At 38.3% G+C, this 24774-nt stretch overlaps 1 protein-coding gene across 4 annotated transcripts in view; it reads left to right on the forward strand.

Moving 5' to 3' along the window:
* Window positions 1-24774, forward strand: part of MECOM (MDS1 and EVI1 complex locus) — a 540410-nt gene that overhangs the window by 232801 nt on the left and 282835 nt on the right. The gene's annotated exons all lie outside the window — the stretch shown is intronic.

A 24774-nucleotide genomic window follows, 5' to 3' on the forward strand; every position in this document is an offset into this window, starting at 1 on the left:
TTTTAATGAGTTTATTTGTCTTTTGATAGTTTGGGTATGGTAAATAATAGGAGATGATGGAACTGTTAGAGTAACTGTGAAGTAGAGTAATATGAGAATGTTATGCCTGGGCCCAAGAAGACTAGGTTTACTGGAGTGACACACAAAAGCTCTCTAAGTCTTGGATTTTTTTTTTAATCTGTCAAATGGAGCTATTACCTACTTATGTAGTAGGTTTTTGGGGGATATTAAATAAGATGATGTAAAATGCATAAGATAGTGTCAGTTTGACACATGATAAGTGTCCAGTAAAAGTCAAAACTTGATTGCTTTCCATCTTCTCATTGGCCCTAGCTAAGCTGTCTTGATAATACAAACTAGAAATGCTCTATTCATCAGTCTTCCATGGCTCTTCTTGAGTTTATATGCACATAGCACTATGCTGATTATGATACAAGCAAGCTATATACTTGTGGCTATTTCTAGAAATTTACTTCCACAATCACACACAGATTGATGGGACTCATAGAATATGAGCTAGAAGGGACCCTCGGGGCTCTCTGCATTCAGTAATTTTACAGACGAGGAAATAGATTCCCAGGGAGATGAAAAGACTTGTTCAGAATTTCCCAGTTAATTAGTGGCAGTGCCAGGAACAGGATCTGGTTTTCCAGAAGCCTAATCTATTGTTCTTATTTATCCACCTTTCTGGTTTAGGAAATAAAGATTATGCTTGCATATTCTAAGACCTGTTTGTCAGGATGAACTATTTCAAAATATTATAATCTTTAAAGATGCACAGGTATCAGGAAAAAAAATTTCAGGGCATGTGTGAAGTATAATTAATGAGTTAACAAGATTGCATTGTAGGAGTATGGGTGGTGGTGCCAAACTGTGGCTAGGGAAGTCTTCTTAAGCTAACCATAATCTTCACCATTCTCCACACTCCTCTCACAATTATTTGAAAAAGTCAGTTGACATATTCTAATGCAGAGTGCTCTGCAGGCACAACTTCAACCCCCTCTCCTTACCTTTGTTCAATCAGATTCATTTCTATACACTACTTTGATGTAAAATGTTGGGGCCACTCCTAAGAAGTTAGACCAATCTTTTTATCATGTATTTATCAGATTCTGAGAGATTTCGAAAATTCAAGTAGTGCATTTGGGCATTTGGACATTTGGGGGGAGGGTGGAGAGTCAGGTACCTAAGCATTGGAAATTGGATGATAGCAAGCATTAGAAAGGACAAAATGGATGTGTTCTTTGCTGCAAGTACACTAACTATATTTCTGACTATGGCTAGGTAGTGGAGTTTTATAGACTTATATGGTGCTATTCACTCTGTGAATGATCTGGCACATTCCAAGAAGCCAACAGCAGCCACAAGGCCCTGAGTTTCTTCCCACCATACAAGCTATATGGAAAAAAAATACTTAAATAAGTCAAAGACCCCCAAATGAATTAAATTAAATAGTGCTACACTCTCCTTTTTTAATAGCCCCCATTATTACAACATATAAAATTCTATCGTGTGTCTCTAAGTCTAGCTGTGATACTATTTATCTGTGGTGAACAAATTCTATAACTGTGATAACTGTGATTTTACCTTATACAGTTATGTATCTCAAAGACACTTTGTAGTTTAAAGAAGATTTAATGAGAGAGAGAGAGAGAGAGAGAGAAGGTAGGGGAAAGAGAGCGAACTGGGAACTAGATAATAGAAAAGAAACCCTGTTGACCATATTATCTAGCAGAGCAAGAGAGCTGTGACTGGCAAGTGTACATAAGTGGTTATCTTCCCCTGGGAGAAGGCCAGAGTGGCCATTCTGCTGTGTTGTAACTCTGGGTGTTCATTAAAAATTCATTCAAAGCTAAATCACACCCTGAACAGTGAGTATGGAGGCCCAGTTCTGTGTGTCAAAGAAAGGAGGCCGTATCAGGGCCTGGATGCTTTATTTAGTGGGATCTGTGTCAGGCAGACAAGGGGAATGGGTGGTTTCCTTGGAGGCTTTTGTGAAACCCTGTGCTTCTTCTGAGGGCTCCATTAGAATAATCAGAGGCCTTGGGAAATTCACACGGTTTTGGTGGTGCTGTGATCCATCATCATCCATCATACTTGTGCGCTGGGTGACTGAGGAGCCAAATATCAGGCCGGCGGGGTGGCCAGAGCCCTCCTCTGCATGGAGCTCTCTGGTCTGCAGGGCAGGGCTCCAGGAAGCCTGGCAGTGGGCGGGTGGAGGAGGCTGCAGGGGAGCTGGCCCATCCCATCAGCCTGCACTTGGGGGCTTCCCTCTCCAGCAGGCCCCACGGCAACAGCCTAGGATGACTGTACTGTACTTTAAAAGATTTTTGGATTGTTTTCATTGGATTCCTCTTTTTAATTCATGTTTGGCTGGGTTTATTTGGAGTTTATTTCTAATTTATTTTGAATTTGTTTTGGTTTATTGGTAGGCCTTAACAATTTTTTAAAAACTTTCTGGATTATTTGCTGTTTGGCCTTCCTTCTGTGTGCACTTCCATTTTGGGAAGGATTGGCCTTCATCATTTAAATAAGACAAGATTTGTGTGGGGTGTATATGTGAGTGTATTTGTGTGTTTTGTGAGGAGGTAACTAAAAAAAAAAAAAAAAACTACATTATGTATTCCTTATATCTTTAGCAACTTTTTTTTTCAAACTCTTTTTTTTAACCTAGGAAGAAATGTGATTCTTGGTTATTTTTTAAAATGTTTTAAAACTCCTGAATTAGAATAGGGTGTAGTTCTATAGAAAAGCATTTGGAGTCAGGCTGCCAGGGAGTCCCGTGTAAGACTGGGTTGCTCCGCAATGACTGATTTGGTCTCTCAGTTCCCAAGCAAAGAAATTTGGCAGTCAAATATGTAATTTTTTACCCATCTTCCATTTTAGTTTCTCTCAGGAATCGAGGGACAGAGTCAAATCAAAGTGTATGCACATGTTATAACCAAACCTGTAAATCCAAATTTTATTATGTTTATCAGTTAAGAAAATGTACTTAAAAATTGTCTTTTTATGTTTCAGAGGATTAATAGAATTACTAAATTTCAAAAGCCAAACTAGGAAGATGCTTTTTATTTGATCTGTGTCTTAATCACTCAGCCTTATGTAAATTAATATAGAGCCCCTGCAATCTTGTTTTTATTTTATTCCATAATATTTTATTTACTTTTGATAGCTATCAAATGGTAAACACATGCCCTCCCTAAAAGGGATTTATTGTCATTCTCTTTTGGATGGTGCAAGTAAGTCTATAAAATAAATAAGTGTCTTGTAGTTCATTCTTCTTCCTTTTATATTTCTTAAAATGAAAATCCAAAGCAGAATGCCTAGAAGTATATTGCAATTTGACAGGATTTGCTTTGTATGCATATGAGAAAATATGACTCGTAAAAAAAGGAAGTAGAAGAATATATGTGTGTGCTCTGTGACGCTATTTCATTGGTATCTATTGCACCCATTGCAATGAGACTCCTGGGATGTTGGACCTAAATTAAAACAGTCATAAATAATGTTAAACAATAATAAATAAAACCCAACTTCTACCCTCTCCCTGTTTTTTCTTTTCTCTTTTTTTTCCCCACCAAGAAAATACACAAGTAAATAATAACAAAAAGATCAGGCTAGGGAAGGATCAGATTTCCTTTGGGGAAGGTGGCCCAAGGGCTGGGGGACGTGCAGAGTTGGGAGCCACCCCACGTGCTCTGGGGGTTTGGAGTTCTGTTGGGAGGACAGGCAAGGACCGGCACTGTATGGAGAATGTTGATTTTGCAGGATTTCCTACATATTCACGTAACGAGTTTTTAAAATTATCTTAATGAATTACATTTATTGGCATTAAACTTTTTTTTTTTCAAAGTAGGGATGCAGTTACATATAAGTTGAATTTTGCTTAATAAATTCCTGTCAAAACCACTGAGACAAGGAGTGGTTTCGGAGCCTTTCTGTAGGAATCCCACTTCCAGCAATATCGAGGAAGGAAGAGGGTATGTACCTGGTGAGCACTTTGGGAAGGCACCGGAGCTAGGATTGCCAAGTTGTATTGAAGTTGTAGGAACATAAGGTAAGCAGCATAAAAGCACAGTTACTAATCTGAAGGAATGAGGTTTGACAAGGAATTGGCATTCCTCAAGAGTCTGCTCGACCTAGTGAAGGCATCCTTGAATGTCTTATCTGACATTTTTCTATCCGTACATGCAAGAAGGACATTTTTTTCCTACTGTCCCCATGCTGGCCTTCTGATCTTCATGGAGTCTTCAAGCAAGAGAAAATTTCATTGGTTCTGTAGCCTTATTCTCTAGGTGCCTAGGGCTCCTACATCCATGTTCAATATCCCAGTCCTCCCTCCATGTGTGTCCTCATCCCCCATATGTGTCCCAGTCCCCTGGAGTAGCTGACTTTACTGATCACTGATAAATTAAGTCATGATATTCTACTCCTTCAGCAGATTCTCTCAGTTTTACTTCCTAAATCTCTCCCTCTTGTTCTTCATCCTCCAGTATCACTGCCATTTAAGCCTTCATGATCTCTCTCATGGTCTATGGAAATAGCCTCTCACTGATCCTTCTGCCTTCTGTGTCATCCTTAAATTGCTTCTCTTCTTTGGATCAGAGTGATCATCCTGAAACACAGCTCTAATCTTTCCGTTCTCCTCCCTAAGACCCATCACCGGCACCACACTCGTACCGGCAGAAAGGCCAACCCTAGTATGGCACAGAGGCCACTGACCTCTCATTGACTCAGCTCCTCACTGCCTCTTTCTCTGCACGTCTGTCTATGCTCTTTCCCACTGTGCATCAGGCAATACTGGGAAATGCCTAGTCTTAGACACATGCTAAGCTTTTTCATACTTTCATACCTCTAAATATGTTCTTTCTTTTTCCCAGTATAGTCTTTCTTCCTGTGTCTTTTCTCTGGGAAACTCCTTCAAAACTATCTTTATTCTTCAATTTATTCTGCCCTGCTTATGTGTGACCAGTTCTTAGCAGCCTTTCCAACTCTTTCCCATCCTAAGGCAGAATTACTTCTTCTCTCCTCTGCACCTTGTACATAGTTTGTTGATCGTGGGTACCATATTGTGTTTTCATGTCTTCCTTCTCTACTGGAATGTTGCTCTTTGAGGCCAGGAATGAGACCAGTCAGTTTGGCTTCTAGCATCTACACTCAGTGTCTGTGTCGCCCATAAAATATTTTTAAATGCATATCAGAAGGAATAAATGATTAATAGTCAGAACTCTTGGAGATGGCTTTGCCTTAACCCAAAGGAATGATGCTGAAATCAGGGGGAATTTCAGGAATGATAGCTGGCTGGTTAGGGGCATATTTTTTGAGTAGGGGGGACCCAGCTTAAGGCAGGCCCTGGTCTACTACATCCACAGGAGCTGAGAGGAGGGAATACTTGTGCATCACGTGCTGTCTGGGGTTTGGCAGAGTGGAGACATCAATGCTGATGGTGCCCAGATCCCAGCACTTAGCTGCAGACCCCATAGGTTATTAAAGCTGAGAGCCTATCTAGGAAGATTAGCCGCAGGAAGTGCTTTAACTACAGAGCAAGCAGGCAGTCGCTTGATTAGTGCCTCAGACATGGTATGGCACTGTGGTGTTGGGTTTCCATCCAGACCATTACTAGGATATTTGAGAGCTAGAGCTTCAGTTCTAGCCTGACCTTGCATTTGATTTCTGAATCCACACGTCAGCAATGGGCCTTGCTTGCTTCTCTCTCACTGCATTTCCCAGCAGTGAGTTTTGCGTCCTCTGTTTTCGGACGTTTGAAAGGGATGTTGAGAATTAACCCATATGGTGTTTGTTTAGATGGGGAATCCTAAATAGCTTCTTGTACCGGGATAGCACGGTAGCAAATATATCTTTACGGTAATGTTTTTTAAATCAAAAGGGTTCCATGTTTTCCCCTGTGTTTGAATGTGACATTCTTGATCATTTCAGACCCACCTGTCTGAGAACACAGGAATCAAAAACAGAAGTCACTCTCGAATTTCACCTCTATTTAATCCATCACAGAAACATACTGCCTTTTCACTGTATATATATAAAAAACCACACCAGGACATTTAAACAAAGTGACACAGATCATCAGCAGATCAACTGGGAATGACGGCTCAATCAAACAAATGTATGTTGAGAATTTCCACAGGGCAGCTCTCACAGCAGCCAGGCCAAATTTGTTTAGTATACATGAGTTAGCTGCTTAGGAACATTCACTATGCCGCATGCCAGATGATGACTTTTCTAGGTAAACATCCATTTAGCAGCATATATCCATCCATGAAAGTGTTGGCATGATTTTGATCTATTCTCTTGGACTCCTGAAATTATGACTTCATTCCCCTAGCAGCCAAGTACCAAACCCACACATGAACCATTTAAGCTAAAAAAAAAAAAAAAAAAAAAAAAAAAAAAAGGGAGTGGGGAGGGAGGAAGCTATACACTTATTTCAAAATGTAATATAACCATCCAAAAGGTAGGAGAAACTCCATAAAATCGACAGGCCATTTCACTTTTCTGACAAGCAATAAAGTAAGCATCATTAAAATGGATGTCAAATTACAGGGTAGAGAAGCAACAGGAAAAATATGTACCTTGTTCTGGAGTATTTGAAATAGAATGTGAAGTATTTATCCTACCTAAGTCTAAACTTGGAGGCATTCCTTTTTTGGGTAGGGGGTTGAGAGTTTGTTTATTAAATTGGAATTTCAGAATCAGATCCTAACTAAGTAAGAACATTTGGATTCTTCAGAAAAGGGCATTTTGTTACTTGTCTTATTAAGTTTTCTATTTGAACAATTTGTTTATTTTCTTTTTATGGGTGTCACTGAAAGAATGGGGGACTCTATGGAGCACAATCTTTAAGTCCAAAACAAAAGAGCAAAATGTTTATTAAAAACACAAAACCAAAAACCAAACCTTTCTGGTAAAATTTTCAAACTCTGTGCTCACTCTCACTGTTTTGAAATTGAGCTTTTGTTATACAAGGTTCAGCTTAATACTCTGGTTTATTAACCAAAAGCTTTCCTTTCTGATTCTTTTCAAGTAAGCAATTCTCAATTGGGGGGCGGCATTTTCAAACAGAAAGTTTGAGAATCCCCCTTTTTGGACCAGGGGGTAATGATCTAAAATTTATTGGAAGAGATCATTGTTTTCCAAACTTTAACCTTTTCCAGAAGAGCACTTGGCACGTCACTTGCTTGGACAAGTATTCTGAATGGTCGCTAGTCCACAAATCTGGAAAGTACCTCTTGCAGTGGTGGCAATGACTTTTGTGGATAATAGCTTCCTTTGAAATCTGTGTAAGATTCAGAGCTAGGTGAGGGACGATACAAAGTACAGCTTTCAAAAATGAAACTCCTCATAACTAGCATTTAAAAGAATTGGTTCAATTTGAATTTCAGCATCTACTCTATTCACAGCACTGGAGGGAGGATGTGAAAGTAAATGAGACACAGCCCTTGCACTCAAGTAGCTGAAAATTAAAAGAAGGAGACAGAAGTGAAAAAAGCTAACTGTCATAGCACCGGGGCAAATGACAGTGGGATGTGAGGTACATTTTATGTGCCTTGTGTCCATAAAGGAAGGAGCTCACTCCGATTGAGGAGGTGATGAACATGGAGACTGGGAATTTTGGGGAGATGAGATGGCATCCAGACTTGGTCTGAAAGGGTTTCAATGTGTAAATCTTAAGTGCTTCCCCTTCTGTGAGGCCTTCCCTACCTAAAGTAGCCTTATTTTAAAGTAGTTTTATTTTCTTTGGAGCACCTAAGACTTTCCTGTATTCTCTCTGTGTGCGTTGGTTTAGTTTCTCCCTCTACTCAGCAGGCAGTAAGGTTAACGAGAGCAGGAGCATTGTGGATCTTGCTCACAGCTCCATCCCCAGCTCTCAGAACAGTAGAGGGCCCTCACTGGGGAGCAGAGGAGTGGAGAACGAGGGCAGGCCATTCCAGATCACAAGGCTGACAATGAAAACAACGCAGAGAAACAAAATTTCACAGAATATTCATGAAATAGATTATTGTGGCTAGATTATAGCATGCATTAAAGGCATAAAATGGGCACATTGTTTGTGACCAATCACAAGAGAACTTTGTGAGGTCCCCAGAAGGCTGTGGCCATTTTTGGGAAGAAGGTTGAAGAACTCTAACCCTCTGACATCTTTCTAAAATGAATGTCAATTTTGATAACCCAGGATAAAGCCTTCTTGGGAGAATGGTACACATTTAGCAGCACACACTCATCCATGAACACAGTAGTGTGAGATGTTCTTCAACCCTTTATCTAGGCTTTAAAAATGGGATACAGGAAGTTTTTCTATTTTTACTGTTGTTTATGTGCTTCCAAGTATGTGCAAATGGGTGGCAATCTTTAAATCTACAGAGAAAGCATTAATGCTAGTGCATATAGAGCTTTAGCGACTTGAGTTTGGGACAGAATAATCTTGGGGTAAGTAAGGATTTGTTGCAAACGAAAGATTTTGTTTAAATATAAAGAAAAAAACAAGGACAATAGCCTACCATGTTCCCACATGTATTTAACTGCTCCCACAAGGTAAATTTCACACAGCCCCAAGACTACTATTTATCAAAGCAGGTCCCAGGTATTGGGATGAACCAGAAGCTTTCAAAGTGTTGATTGATCACACTTTGCTAGCAGTTCACTAGGATTACACAGCCACTCCAAAATCAACAGCCTGGAAGAAAATGATATGAGGCTTGGAACAAAGGGCTAGAATGTTAGGTTAGCAACTATCTTACATTGCAGTAAATACATCAATTAATATTCATAAAATGTCTAGAGTCATGACCTGGTAAGAATACAGAATGAACTGCTTATGACAATTCAATTTTTTTTACCCTAAAAGAAATTCTGACTATTCTTCAGTTTTATATAATAGAATTTTGAGAGAATACTGAGTGGAATTTGCCTGTCTCTGAAACTACTGAAGTTCTTAAAACTCTCGAGAATGTATCAAGGTAGTGAAATGTATATATAGGTTGGGAGTATTTGCCTTCATGTTCATCCATCAGCCCAGACCTTGGAGTGCTTTCAGAGGTTCACCAACTGCACCATGGCAATGGAGGGGCAGCAAGAAAGTTCTTCATATTCTTTTATATGCCAGTTGCTTTAAGGCCCACATTCTTTTTGAAGCAAAGGAATGGGATGTTTCTGGAAGGAATTTAACTGCCCTACCTAAGAGATAAGGAAAAAGATTAATTGATCCCATGACTTTTTCTCCCTCTGCACTTTGGGCTGAAGTCATAGAATAAGTTTTCACTCCTCATCATCAAATATTGCTCATTCTTCATTGGCCAATAACACCTCTTTCAAATATAAACCTGCCAACCTTGCTTAGCCCAGACTGTTTCCTGCATCATCACAGAAACTCTGGTAGGGGAGTGCCGTAGAATTAGCTCATTTTCCTGTACCATGTCAAGGGTCACATTAATCGTTCTTTATATTTGGTTTCAACAAATGTTTATTAAGAGATTTACTAATAGAAGAGTGGTGGAGAATGAATTGTTCAAGAGCCATTTCATCACCTTCTGTTTTCTGAATGCAGGTAGACCTGAAAGACACTGACCTTTAAGATCTGTCACTTAAAACTTAGAGACATGAGAACATTCTTTAATTATAGTAATGACATTTAGCATTTGTATATTTTTCTAAAGTTAACAAAAGATACTCAAATGCATTATTTATTCTGATTCTTAATACAATTTGATGTCATAAGTATTTTAAAAACCAATGCTGTGTTTGAAATAATAATAAAAAAATGCTGTCTTATAGAAATACAAAATGTTAGCCACACAGTAATTTTAAATTTTCTAGTAGCCACATTAAAGTAGGTAAAATGAAACAGGTAAAATTAATTTTATAACACTAATATGTTTTATTTAACCCCGTATATCCAAAATTATATAATTTTAGTCAATATGTAATCAACGTGTGGAAGTTATCAACTAGAATTTTCCATTTTTATGTATCAAGTTTTTAAAATCTGGTGTATAGTTTTTTTTTTTTCTTTTTTTTTTATTTCAGCTCATTATGGGGGTACAAAAGTTCAGGTTATATATATTGGCCATGCCCCCCGATCCCCCCGAGTCTGAGCTTCAAGCGTGTCCATTCCCTAGACAGTGCACATCGCACTCATGATGTAGGTGTGCACCCATCCCCTCCCCCCACCCCATCCCCCCCAGTCAGAACTTCAAGCGTGTCCATTAGCACATCTCAACTGGAGCAGTCACATTCAAGTGCTCAGTAGTCACATGTGATTACTGAGTACCATATTGGGCAGCATTAACTCTAGATAAAGAAACTGAGGCTCAAATACATTGCAGTGCAACCTTTTTGGTACCAGTTTCATGGAAGACAATTTTTTCCACGTATGGGAGTGGGGGTGGGGCGGGGGGAGGCGAGGCTCAGGCGGTGATGTGAGCTACGAGAGTGGTGAAGCCCCTCTTGCTGCCTCGCCGCTTACCTTCTGCTGTGCGGCCCCCTCCACCCCTCCCCCTTACTAAGTTTCATGGAAGACAATTTTTCTAAGGACCGGCGGGGGGTTGGGAGGGGCGGGCAGAGCTCTGCAGCCCAGTCCCTAACCGGTCAGCGGCCCGGGTGGGGGGCAGGGGGGCGGTTTGAGGACCGCACTATTAAAAGGCTTTCCTGGGGTCATATAACTAGTTAGGCGGACTTGAACCCAATGTGGTTTTCTGATTTAAACATGAATTGGCTTGAGTCTGTGGCTTACTGTTTACTGGAATTTCTTGTGATATTGTGAATTGAGACTATAGAATAGAAGGCTGGAGATGTTATGAAAAATGATTCTGTCACATGACTAAGGATTCTTTAATGCTAGTTCTTGAAATACCATACAATTTGTATTTTTCTTTTTTTTATTTCAGCATATTATGGGAGTACAAATGTTTAGGCTATGTATATTGCCCTTCCCCCCGACCCCGAGTCAGAGCTTCAAGCGTGTCCATTCCCCAGATGGTGTTCATCGCACTCATTATGTATGTATACACCCATTAAAAATAAACTCCACATGAAATTCAGATGCACAGCCTGGTTTGGGGATAGCTGCTGAAGTCTATGAATTCCTTAAGGCTCATTGCTGTATTCGTCGATTCTTGTATTTATTTATTTAACAAATATTTACTGAGCACTTACTATGTGTCAGACACTATGCTTAGTGTTGCAAATGCGTTGGTGAAGAAAACAGACACAGTCCCTACCCTCAGGAAGCTTACACTTTACAACCTGCAAGGAATGGCTGGTTTCTTAGCAGGTACTGCAATAAATGTTGGTGGAATCAAGTTTGGAATATTTGATATTGGTTTACTATTCTTCCTTCCTGGAGGACTCAGTAAAAATCTTGAGGAAAGGACATAAATATGGGTTATCCATGCAGAGACTTTTTGTTTATTTTTATTCTTTTTATAACAAATATGTTTCAAGAGGTTGCAGTGTGAGGACACCGTTGAACAAACTCTTAACTGATTGTATTTGGTTAAGTTCATCTCAGCATCTTGAGCATTTGGAGTGTGTGTGTGTGCCTGTCCAGGCATGTGTAGATTCAGCAGGCACTTTCTCTTCCTTCAGTGGGGCATTTTTACTGTATTCTTAGACTAAGGAAATAATTTATGTGATCACTTTTGAATATTTATGTTAGAACTTCCCAATCTAGAGAAGGAAAAAGAGGTACCACTTACTCCTTCCAGTATAATTGGCTTGCTTTGGCTGATGTTTTCAAGTCGACAAAATCACAGACTTCTTATCATGAGCTAGAAGCTTTGCTATCTTCTGGGGATTCTGCAGTGAATCAGGCACCCATCATCTTACCATCTAGTGGAATTCTGGTGGAGGTGTGCTTCAATAATCTTTCTCCCTAGCACTCTGGGAAGCCGAGGCGGGAGGCTAGTTTGAGGTGAGGAGTTCGAGACCAGCCTGAGCAAGAGTGAGACCCCCCCCCCCCCGTCTCTACTAAAAATGGAAAAAATTAGCTGGGCAACTAAAAATAGAAACAAAAAAATTAGCAGGGCGCTGTGGCAAGTTCCTGTAGTCCCAGCTACTCGGGAGGCAGAGGCAGGAGGATCCCTAAAGCCCAGGAGTCTGAGGTTGCTGTGAGCTAGTCTCATGCCACGGCACTCTAGCCCAGGCAACAGAGTGAGACTCTGTCTCAAAATAATAATAATAATAATAATAATAATCTTTCTCTCTTGGGCTCACTTGAATTTACGGGATGCCAATCTCATCGCATATCTTTTTGTAACTCACCAGATATTTACAGAACTTTTTTGTTGCTGTTACTTTGCTCGTTTGTTTTGTGTATGTATTTTGACTTGATGTACATAATGCTGTTTCTTGGAAGAATTTATAATGCACTTCTTTTCCACCTAGTAGAAAGAAAATCTGCTCAGCTGGTTTTTCTTCAGCCAAGCATTTTCATTTGACCCTTTAAGCTATCAAAACTTTGAAGAAAAATGCAGATACGCCCTACCGTTTGAAATGGTGTAGAGATCCAGGAGGGTTAATTTAAAAATTCATAAATCCTTTGTACTATGCAAATTAATGACCTGTAGCCTTTTTTCCAGGTGACTTATTTTGACTCAACTATGTCCAAATAAATGTGTTTATTTAGGAGAGTTCAATGCTACCCAAACCTGACATGTTAAGCATCTCCTATGGCTCATAATATGTACCAGAGATGTGGACCACCCTCTGTTTTCTCATTATGTCAAATAATAGAAAGTGGAAATCACTCTAATCCTTTCTTCTGTGTCTGCCGTACCTCTGCAAATATGATAAACTCAATCCAATTAAAAATCATTACCTCTCCAAGGCTTGGCCACAATCTATAACCCTTTGTTTAACAATCCTCTCGATTATCTGCCTTCATCACAAGTAGAATTTTTAGCCATCTTCCACTTTAGCTCTCTCTTTTTTAAAAAAAGGAATATCACTTTTAGTGTTGAGCATTGTAGTCATTTTCTGTACTATTCATTTGACTCTACTTAATTCAGCTTTATATTAGAACATTTGTCTTATCTCCCCAACAAGACAGTAAGTCCTTTGAAATCAGCAATTTCACTTTATGCTTCTTTGTGACCCCCCCATAGTTTTTTGCATGTAGAAGTCTTGTTGACTAAATGATTAATGCTTTGTGGCATATGTTGGATCATAGTTGCTAAGATTTAATAGCCATGATGAGTATTAAAAAGTTGAATGAAGTAGACATTAATACAACAACAACATCAACAAAACAACAAAGTTATTGTGCATTCTGTAGACTTTAGGTGTCTCTCCTGCCTCTAGTGGATTTTTTTTAACATCATAAACTTTTGATAGAACTATAACATATCTAGTTTTTCCTCTTGAGCTGTCATGGTTCACATAGATTTACATGAATTCATCCATATTATATTTTAATCAACAAGCATGTTAGATGTTTGGATAAGTAAACTGATAATTTTCAGGCTTGTTTAGCTCTGAGATTCTACAATGGTATGAAAAACAGATATTTCAATTGATTACCCTGAGGTTGAGGCAAGATAATGCCAGAGATTTTAACTTAATTAGCATAGCTATAACATAGTAAAACAAGCAGTTTGTTAAAGATTTATCAGAATAAATCCATAAAATGATCACCAGAAGCACAAAACAAAACCACTGAGACTTTGTTATTAATAATTCTGGAGAATAATGCCTGGATCTAAGTAAGAGTCACTTTATATAATGTTGATATAAATGGGCAGCAAAATATTTTCTGTGTATACCATTTAATACTAAATATGAAGTTACAAATGTGTGAGTTTTGGACATTCCTCTTTTATAAAGCACCTTGATGAATAAATAGCCCCCTTTTTGAGATCTTTTACCACCCCCAATAGATACTGCTCTCAAAATTGATTTTTCTACTTTGGCTTTTGGTTAAGTTACTTTGACAGTTGTAGGCATATGTGGATGCTATTTGGGGAAAAAAAGCCCATCTTCTGGTGGATAGCGTAAGACACAAGAAGGCAATAGTATTGACATTTCTCTGAGAACTCTTGCTCTAGATTGGTGCCACTGGAGGGTCCAGAGTGCTCTGGCCAGTCTCCTTTGAAACATCACTGTTCCGAGGTCCACCAAAACTATCTCTGGTCTGTTTGGAGCAACTTTCACTTCCAGCTGGTAGATAAACATTGTGGTTTGGGTCATTTATAGGTTGGTGGGAGTTTCATTGGCATCACAGGAGTCCCACCTGATTCACAATAGAACTTCTGGTCTCTTTTCAGTGAAGTAGATCAAGCAGAAATACATACTGATGAGTCGCATGACTTTGAAACTATCTGCTTCTCCATGAAATTTTCTCTTGATTTCTTTTGTAATGAAAATGTGGGTGTGCTGTTTTAGAACCTGTTGGTTCCATCATGTTATGAGTTATTTAGAAGCAGCAGTGAGAATAAATAATCCCCCCAAAGTATTCTGATCCATATATTACTGTGAAGAGCTTGGTGAAACTCAGAAATTAATTTGAATGGCAATCACATTTCTACCAATAATCAAAAGAAGAGGTTTATTCTTCAGAAATTTAGTACATGTATGGTTTTACTCAACCTAAGGACAAAGGTTCCATAAGATTGGAATGCCCAAATGCAGAGTTACTGATATTCAATTCTGTTAACAGGCATCACTCTTCCTAACCTCATCTTAGATGTTATTTTATTGCATTGTCGTATATCTGTACCATCTCTTTCTTTACTACTACTTAACTCTAAATTATTAACACTGGAGGGCAGAAATTTTGTCTTATTCAACTCTGTATCTGTCTTTAGTAGTGTGCACAGTTCCAGGCACAATGTGGTACTGAATAATTGTTTTGGAATAGGGAAATGAATAAATATAAGTCTGAGCAGTAGCATCTTTGTCAACAACTATCACCTCAACACTTCAATCATCTAATTTTCCTTTTAATGCTAGAAATGGATTTAAATCTGGGCATTTTTGTAGTTCACACAAAACTAGTAAAGTCTAGTTCATCTGTTTAATCCTTCACTTTTCGTAGTATGGAGCCCACCAAAGATTTTGAAAGTCAAATGTATATTTATTCCATGGAGGAAACTTTATCAACCAGTACAAAAGTTTACTGGCACTAGCTGGTGATATAATGGGTAGTTTAAATCCTGCTAACTGCAAATAATTTTTCAACAGTGTTTATGATTGTAGTAGAGTTTAGTGAGGCAGAAGTAGAGATAACATAAATATTTCGACAAAAGCCAATGGTACTGGAGCCATAAATAAATTAGACCCAGTTTGTAAATAAATTTAGTTTTTGCCAGCAAACATTTATAATCCTCTCTTGCTGCAAACGATAGTAATTTATATAGAAAAGGTCCTGAATGCCTTTTTTTTTTTTTTTTTAAAGTCAGTTCTCATTAGGAGGCAGTGCCTGGTGCCCATCAAGTGTCTTAGACTGTGTGACTCAATTAGACATGAAGGATACTGTACAGACCACCTAATGCTACTAGTTATTGTACATGTTGATAATGACAGTTTCCAGAGACCATACATAGTTTGGTAGTCTATGAAGTTGTCATATTATATCATTCTCTTAAATATCTAGCTTGTGTTACCACTTAGCAATGTTGAAACTACCCCCTCTCAAATCATAAGTGCTATTTGCTGTATGTATACACATATACATAGCACATCTGTTCATATTTTTCTGCAAACTTTTATCAAAATGTATAATGTTTTCTCAAATTAAAAAAAAAAAAACCTTCCTTTATGTTTTTCAATGACATTCTCTTCATCTCTGTGGTTTTGAATGATTTTATGCTTAATGTGACACGGTATTGGGAAACTCTATATGGGGGCCTTTAGAGCTTAGAATGGGGGTGGAAAAATTGCACTCCTTAGCAACATCTAAATGTATTTTGCGCTGAAGATACTGTGTTTGTAATAGGGTAGTGTCCAAGCTAAAATTAGCCAAATCAAGGATCTTTTCCCACAGACTCTCTTTAAGATCAGAAGTTATTGTTGTCTATTAGTTACCAAGCTTTGTGAGAACAAGGACCATCACTCATTTTCAAATCAAACCCAATTTTGAGACCCCTAAGAAAATTTTATTCTTTTGAGCATTCTCTCCTCCTTATCAAACCAAGACTGTGGTTACATTAGTGTTCTATTGCTTGTTCACATTCCTTTTTATCGGCAAGCCATTGCTACAACTCCCTCTTCTGCCAGACATGCATAATTATTTTCTTTTCTTTATGTGGGACTCCTGGCTATAAGAAAGCTCTTCTGTTTTGTAGCAGTAGGGAAGGGTCTGCATCAAGTCAGCTGTGAGAATGAGTTTGAACTTACATTTAGACTGTTTATTCAGTTCTCCTGCATGCCTATCTTTGTTTGCCATATGGTAGAAAGTAGATCTCAATCTCATTTACTTTTTGATCTTCAACTTTTGGGGGTTGTTTTGAATATTTTCACCCGGTATATATTAGAATTCAGTCTCCTTGCTACAGAATTCACTCCCCCCTCCTCCCTTCTTTACCCTGTAACTCCTGAGTTTTGGTCTCTCCTTTGCAGGCAAGAGGATCTCTGCCAAAAGCCACCAAGCCACACTTAGGTAATTATAATAAACAAGTTGGGGCTCTCATTTCACATGCAGAGCTTGAATGAAGCAGAGCTGTGGTCAAAGGGATCCCAGTTGCTCCTCCATTAGCAATGGCACATTAATGCTCCCTCATGTCTCTGCCCACCTTTAAACACTTTCTTCTTTAAAGGAAGCAAATCCGGTCACTCTTTAGCATATGAAGGGGGTACAGCTTTCTTCTGAAACCACCGTCAACAACATAAACAAATTAGAGGTAGTAAACCACACATTCTGCCCACACATAAACCACAGTCCTCACCAGAGGGCAGTGTACTTAATGTGAGAATGACAGCCCAGTTTTATAAGCTTCTACTGGGAATAAATTCCAGTTTCACTGGTTAGAGCGAGGTTAGGCAGCCAGAGTACAGTCTCTCCTAGGTTACATGTTTTGGGAGAGACCAAACCAATTCTCAAAGTGTCTTTCCAGGAAATACATTTTATAAGCTTTTGGAACACCAAGTTTTGACCATCTTTTGGTTTTCATTATGAAGCACTGGGGATTGCCTGAGTGGAACTGACCTGGGAATGAACGTCAACATGCTTGTTTAGAGTGGATGGGGAAACAGGGACCTCAAACAGCTACAACTCTCAAGCTCTGCTTCTCAAGGTTACTCCAGGGTTCAGTGACATGTTGACAAATCCAGAACTCCATGCCAGGGCTTCTGCCACTCCTGCTTTCCCCAAATGCAAATGGCATAGCTTACAATTCTCTGTCTTAACCCATATGGGAATTGTAAAATATTCTCTATACCTTCCTGATGCTGATATGCTTCCTTTCTTGACAATGGTTAGTCCTCAACTAATGTGTCCAGCCCTAAACTAATGTGTTCCGTCATCAGTAAATTCCTGCCTGTGATAGTCTTTTCTTAAATACCTGTTTAAACAGTCATTTAGATAAGAGTGTCCCATTTGTGTGCAACAGGAAATGCCTGCCTTCTTTTAGATACGCTGGCAAATAATTACTGTAGATATGGCTTGAATACTGAAAGGCTGTACTCTGATCATTTTAGACTGCCTGAGGAGTAACCACCCAGTCTGCTGTGACGTGAATTCAGGACAGTGCCACTTTACTTTAAATGAATCTGAAGGAAAATCACTTTGGGGATGTAAAAAGCTTATGAAAAAAGCCATCAGGTCAGAGGTTGTCAAAAGTCTCTTAAAAATTTGTATTGCTAAAAGAAAGTCGAGGCACATAGTTATAATGTAAAAGAAACACTATCTGATATGTGATAAGTCTGTTCTTACCTGGTCAGTCCAGTGGGTATTGGTGACTGCGGCTCCCTAACAACAGAATAAGCCAAACATTAACCAGGTCATGTTTTTCCTTGGAATACGGCTCACAGAACTTTAATGTCTTTATTTCAGCTGTTTTAGATTCTGTAACTAGATACCAAAGGGCTTTACTGGTACCTCAACTATGAATTTTCTAGCAATTTCTTTCCATAACTATTTGAAAAAAGCTAAGTTCCATCTCCGAAGAGAAATTTTTGAAGTGGCCAAGCCCATTTTATAATTGATTAGGAGCTACTAGTTTAATTCTAAAACCATACGTGCTTAGTGAAATGTCTGTGAAATTCCTAGGAGAGTGGAAAACTCTTGACCAGATTTAAAAGCTACAGGGCAAGGAAGAGGGGTGCAGCAACACTATGAGAGAAATAAATGTTTGCTCATTGATTAGTCCCTTGTTTTCAATTCATATATTATTCTTTGCCATCTCCCTTGCTACCTTGCCTGCCAACACTCTTCCATTCTGGGTCTTTTTGACAGCCCATAAATAAAATATTTTTAGGAAACTCTGGGGGAAAAAGTTCCATAAGGAAGAGATGAAATAGCATGGTACAAGGAAGTAGCAAATACTGGACGTGCAAGGAAGCTTAGAAGGTCATTTAAAAAAATTCCATGTGCCAAGCCATGTTGATAGATTATTTCACAAACATAATGGTCCCTAGAGACATGGATTCTGCAAATGCAGTCCAGTGTCAAAATACTCCATTTAAATATGTTTTCTTCTCACCCTTCTCTGGAGGCAGGACGTACTAAAGACCATGTCCATCAGCAGCTTCTAGTTCTAGTAAATGTCTCTATTTTCTAAGCCTGTGTCTCTGGACCTGTACTACCGTCCTTCACAGCTTGTTTAAGTCAGTTTTCTGGAAATTCATTTTCCTTACTTTTACTAGTTTCCTTTCTTCATTTCTTTGGGATCTTAAATTTCATTATCCTGGGGCCCTTCTCACAGAATATTTTGCTGGCCAGTTCATGGCCTCCTTCGTTGTTCTGTTTGTGCATCTGGCATTACTTGGACCCACCCTTTTCTCCAGGCCCAGCACGTGTTTATGGACTATGTTGCCGGTGCAGAAGAGCTGGCTCCTGAAGTCCTCTGCTTTCTCACAAACATGCCTCTGTAACTGCTCTGGAATTGTCCTAACAAGGGAAGAAGAGCATGTCCGGTTTTAATTTTGGAAGGAAATTGATGTCTTCCCCCTCCGTTCCCCACCCAACTCTTAGTAGGCATCGACGCTTGGACTCATACTCATGTGCTCACATTCTACCAGGAGGTCCCTGGTGGGGCTTTGAGGTTTGGCCGAACCTCCTCTCCTCCTAGAGCTGGGCACACATCCTCAGCTCTCAGCCACGTGTAATCCTTCCTGTCTGCTTGAAAGTTGGGCACAAAGTACTGGCGCTTGGGCCCACCCTCTTCTTTAGTAGCAATTAACCTTTACTACAGAGCTTCCTTTGAAGTTTGCTCATGTTTTTATTACAAAACTGCAATGAGGAACATAATGGGGGGAAATGTCTAAATTTCTGAGTTACCTAATCTGTTCAATTCCCTAGTTGAGCTCCTCTTGGCAGTTGCTTCATGTAGTTATGATCTCAACCAGTCTGACTGAGATCTCAAATCATGTTTCTGTCTCAGCCTATTTTTAAGATTAGGGAGCTATTACATACCCACCCCCCAACACACACATATTACAGATGCACATGGATGTGTGTATTATATGCATATGTGTGTAGAGCTCAGTATAAATAACTGCTTTCTTGTTCAATAACTACAGAAATCAGTCTTATGTTATAGTCGAACTATGCATATCTGCTCTTAAGTTCTCTTAAACTCTTTAGTTGCTGAATATTTTCTATCAATGAACTAATGTAAAGAGTAGAGAGAAAAATTATCTATGTGTTACTATCACTAATGATTATGCTGTGTGATAAGTATTATGATGGGTACTAAATGCTATTAATGGCAAAACTTGGGATTTTGAATGGCATCTGCCCAGAAGATTTGCAGTTAAACTAGGCAGAGAGGCCAAAAGAAATAAATGGTGAGTTATATAAAACCCACAAAAAGAGACGGCATTTTAGGCCAGCCTTGCAAATAAGAACCAAAGAATTACAAGTGAAATGGCATTTTTTTTCTACCCTGCCATTCACAGGAGCTCAAATAAATGAAATCATTTTTCTCTGCTTTTCACTGAGTAGTAAATCATTCATTGGTAATCCAAAGTTGGTAGAAAAGCAACTATGAAACTCAAAGAAAATACTAGAGAATCTTTTTCCCCCCTCAGGATGGGTAAGGATTGTCTAAGAGAAAAGTAAAAATCACAAAAGAAAAATAGACTTAGTTCTATAAAAGTTAAAAAAAAAATTAAAATTCCAAATGGTAAATTATCTACTGGGAAAATTAACAAGAACTATATCAAAGGGCTAATTTCTTTATCAATAATCAGACAGACATAAAAACCCAATTAAAAAAGAGCAAAACAATGAATAATTTTCAAAAGAAAAAATATGAATGACAAATAAAAATCTTTAGTATCAGTAATCAACTGAGATGTGAATTAAAGCAATAATAGATATATAAATTTCTCCATTGTACTAATAAAGATTAAAAACAAGACATAATGATAAATGCCAGTATGATTGGTGGGAGTGTAAACTGGCATACACTTTCTGAAAAACAGTCTGTCAATACTCACTAAGTTTTCTTATAGGAATCTAACCTATAGAAATTGGATGAAAATAAAAATTTATATTAAAGAATGTTCATTTCGGTGATATTTGTGGTATCAGAAAATTAGAAGCAAAATAAATACTATGCAAATAGTTCACTTACTGTGTATTTATATAATGGAATATTATGCAGCAATTAAATGTAGTTTTAGAAAATAGTAAAAAATACATAAGGAAGTGCTCACAATAAACTATCATTAAGTGAAAAAGCCAAAATCTAAACTATTCACATAGTATGGCTACAATTTGATAAAACAAATTTTAAAACATATCTTTAAAGAAAAAAAATTAGTTGGCTAAGAGTTAAAGGGAGGACTGGATTTGGACACCTGGATAGTCTCAGCTGACTTTGGATATATTATTTAGAATACTTGAACGTCAGGTTCCACATTTGCAAAATGGCAGATTATTATTCTCATCCTTGTTTTCTCACTGGATTGTTTTGATCATCAAAATGAGAAAATATGGATACTTCTATGGAAGTTACTATTATCAGTAAATTATTTCTGCAATTTCTTCTCCTCTTTGCAGAGTCTGATATGTTTTCAAAATGGAACTCTTCTCAGTGGAAACCTATGGTAGTTATTCAAAGAGTCAGAAATAAATACAATCTAATCAAAGTGTGGGCCCTTACTTGGTCTCTGGGGACATTAGAACACTTAAAATTTGAATTGGAGAGGTTGATTTCCAAGTCATTTGCCTCAAATCCAACAATAAGCTTGTCTTTCTATCCTCACTCAGTTAATGACATGCCCAAAGGATGCATGAAGCAAATTACAGTAGCAGGCAGCTAAGCTCCAGGAAGTTACAAGGGTTATTTATCTTTATGGGACCACTGATGTATATAGCACTTCTTACCTGATACTTACCTATTGTAAATGTGCCCAATCTGTCAGTGTGATATCTGAGAAATGCTTTAATTAACTATAGTTATAGCTGAGGGAAAGGATCTACCAGTTTTCCCCCCAATAACAGAGATTTAATGGAGATAGGATAATTGAGGTAGTTTATCATTTCGATGAAATGTTTTAGCGGCTTTTGGATAGATCTTGAGTAATGTATATGGAGGCATTAGTTTATTTTGGTTTATGCAAATATTCAATGTGGTGTGATAAACTGCATTTGCTGTTGAAATTTCCTAATGCTAGATTACATTGAAATATTGTTGCATGTTTTGATTCATAAAACTCAGCAGTTTTATATTTCCATTTTTGTCACCTCAGTCCTTTTATTATAATATTTAATTCAGATGATACTAGATCAACAGTGGCTTGAAAACAAATTGCCTGGGCTTGCATATACATTTAATGCCTGTATGTGGGTGAATAGGACTGTGAGTCCTTCTGGATTTACTTGACCTATATAAGTTGTTCCTTTAGGTTTAATTGGATATTTTTGTCATCGTAAGCAGAATTGCATTCAGGCTTTAAATTCAAATTCTTCTGTGCAGCAGCCTTGGCACACATGTGTATTTGGTTCCCACAGAAATTGAAATCTAAGTACACTTGCTTAGAATATGCATTGGGAGAATTTGTGGGTAACTCAGAGGTCAGAGGATCAGCTCTGTCAGTGGGAAGGCACAGACAGGTTTGTCTCTATCTATCCTTTTGTAAGATTTGAGGTCACTTTGATGGAACTGACAGTGTGACTGATTTGACCCTTTGAGGAAACAGGAGAAATTTTACTGACTTTTATAGATCATTACTGGAGGAATATTATTCTATTTATTCAGGTGCATTTTGGTTTCCTATTGCATAAATGGACACATTTATAGATTACACAATGTCTTCTAATTTATAGCATTTCTTGAGAAGAACAAAGTCCTCACAATGGGCGAGAAATCCCTTTAAAAATCTGTAAAGTAACTTTGCATTTGCAGTAGTTGAATGTTACAATTCTGGGGAGATATTTTTATGTTTGTTAGCTGTACCAAGACTATCAGTGAACCTTTAAATATGAGATTGAAGTGCAAAATCTCCCTGAAGGATAAAATCAGATGGACTTTATCAAGCATGTTTGGGCCTTGAAGTATATTTCTCTGATAATATTTCTTTGGGGCATTATTAAGATTGTTTCTTTTGATGTTGGGTTTGGAAAAAAGTTTGTAATTCATTGTGTTATATTTCTACAGGTTTAAAGGTGCTTTTCAGCATCAAAGATTTCCTATATTTGGTAGAAAAATATTGATTTGGTTTACTAGTTCAATAAAATTATATGTTAGGTTAATTATATATTTAACAAGTATTTATTAAACACCTATACAGAGATCACTTGGAGAATTCCTAAGAAGTGAGCATCCTAACACTTCCCTCAATGACCTATTTCTTAGTTGGAAATAAAAGGATCATGTACATTAAACCCTAAGCAGCAATGCATGGTATTTGATTGCCAAATTGAGGGGTGAAAGTATGCAATAATTCAAGGAAAGGGGATCCTTGTGTTAAATGGCATGGTGATGGGACAAGTTGGAACTTGACCTAGGAGGATGACTAGAAGTTGGTTGGGCAGAGAAGCAGAGATAGGATGGCTAAGCAGGAAGAACTGAAGAAGAAATGCTCACTCAGCTCAGAAGACAGAGATTAGCTTACTCTGGTCTGCAGGTGCCTGTTGAGGAGTGTCGCAAATCAGATAGAAAGGAAGAATGGTTTCAAAGTGAAGGGGATTTTATTCCAAGCCTAAAAGATTTAGACTTTACCCGCAGACACTAGGAGTTATTGAGGGCTATCAAACAGGGAAATAGGTGTGCCAGGAAGGTAAATCCAACCACGTTATACAGGCTCAGTGTTGAGAGATAGTGGAAAGAAGATGGTGGTCTGGTGAAACATTTAGAGGACTATTTAAAAATCCAGATGTGGGCTGGGAGCGGTGGCTCACACCTGTAATCCTAGCACTCTGGGAGGGCGAGGCGGGAGATCACTCGAGGTCAGGAGTTCGAGACCAGCCTGAGCAAGAGCAAGACTCTGTCTCTACTAAAAATAGAAAGAAATGATCTGGACAGCTAAAATTATATATATAGAAAAAATATTAGCTGGGCATAGTGGCGCATGCCTGTAGTCCCAGCTACTCGGGAGGCTGAGGCAGAAGGATTGCTTAAGCACAGGAGTTTGAGGTTGCTGTGAGCTTGACGCCAAGGCACCTATCTAGTCCAGGCAACAAAGTGAGACTCTGTCTCAAAAATAAAATAAAATAAAAATTCAGGTGTGAAAATGTAGATTGAAAGAATTGGATGAAAGTAAAAATCTTGCAAGAAGAATGTATAGCACTGAATAGCTTGGAAGATGAAAGAGAGAAAATGTCCATGTTATTTTAAAGCCTTGAACATGGATAATTAGGGGAAAGGTAGTGTTCTAAATGGAAATAGTAAAGTGGGCAAGAGAATTGATTTGAGGGCAGATGATAATGTACAAGATTTTGGACACACTGATCTTGAAAGAGAATGATCTTGTATGTTGATGTTGAGAATCTTTGTCCTCTAGGTATAAGGTTGGGTCCAGGAGTTAGGTTGTATGCGTGGTTTAAATGGCATTATCTCAATGTTTGAATCAAGAATGAAGCACCTCATTAGAAGATATTTTTGCCTGTACTATCACTTTGCACGTCACAAAACTTTAATAAGAGGTAGGAGTCATTACTTGATGCACAATTGTTAATGAGTGGTGTAGTTAATTTCTATAATGAGTCAGAGAAGGAATCAGGAACTTCTAACCTTTAGCCCAATAAACTATCTTGGAAGACTTTAATAATCATAAAACTTCAGGGTTGGGAGTATCTTAAAGGTCATCTAGCCTACTCACCCACTTGAAGGTGAAATTCTTCCATATCATCCCTAACTCATGGTTTTCCAGGCTATACTAGAACCCCTGTGATGGGAACTGGAGGCAACTCGTTCTACCTTTCGATAGCTCTGATAGAAATCTGTCTCCTTGTAATTTTCACCTGTTTTTCTTAGTTCTTCCCTTGAAGCTGTGTGAACCAAACAAATCAGGTCTGACTTTCATTCCACGATCCTAGTGGACAAGAAACATGTATTTATTAGCTTCAAGACAACTGAAATCCCCTTCAACTGGTTTAGGAAATTCAAGCTCAGTCACTATTCTTTACACCTCCCCCCAGTCCCACACAAGTTTTAT

This window comes from Eulemur rufifrons, chromosome 7 (assembly GCF_041146395.1).
Source record: "Eulemur rufifrons isolate Redbay chromosome 7, OSU_ERuf_1, whole genome shotgun sequence".
Lineage (NCBI taxonomy): Eukaryota > Metazoa > Chordata > Mammalia > Primates > Lemuridae > Eulemur > Eulemur rufifrons.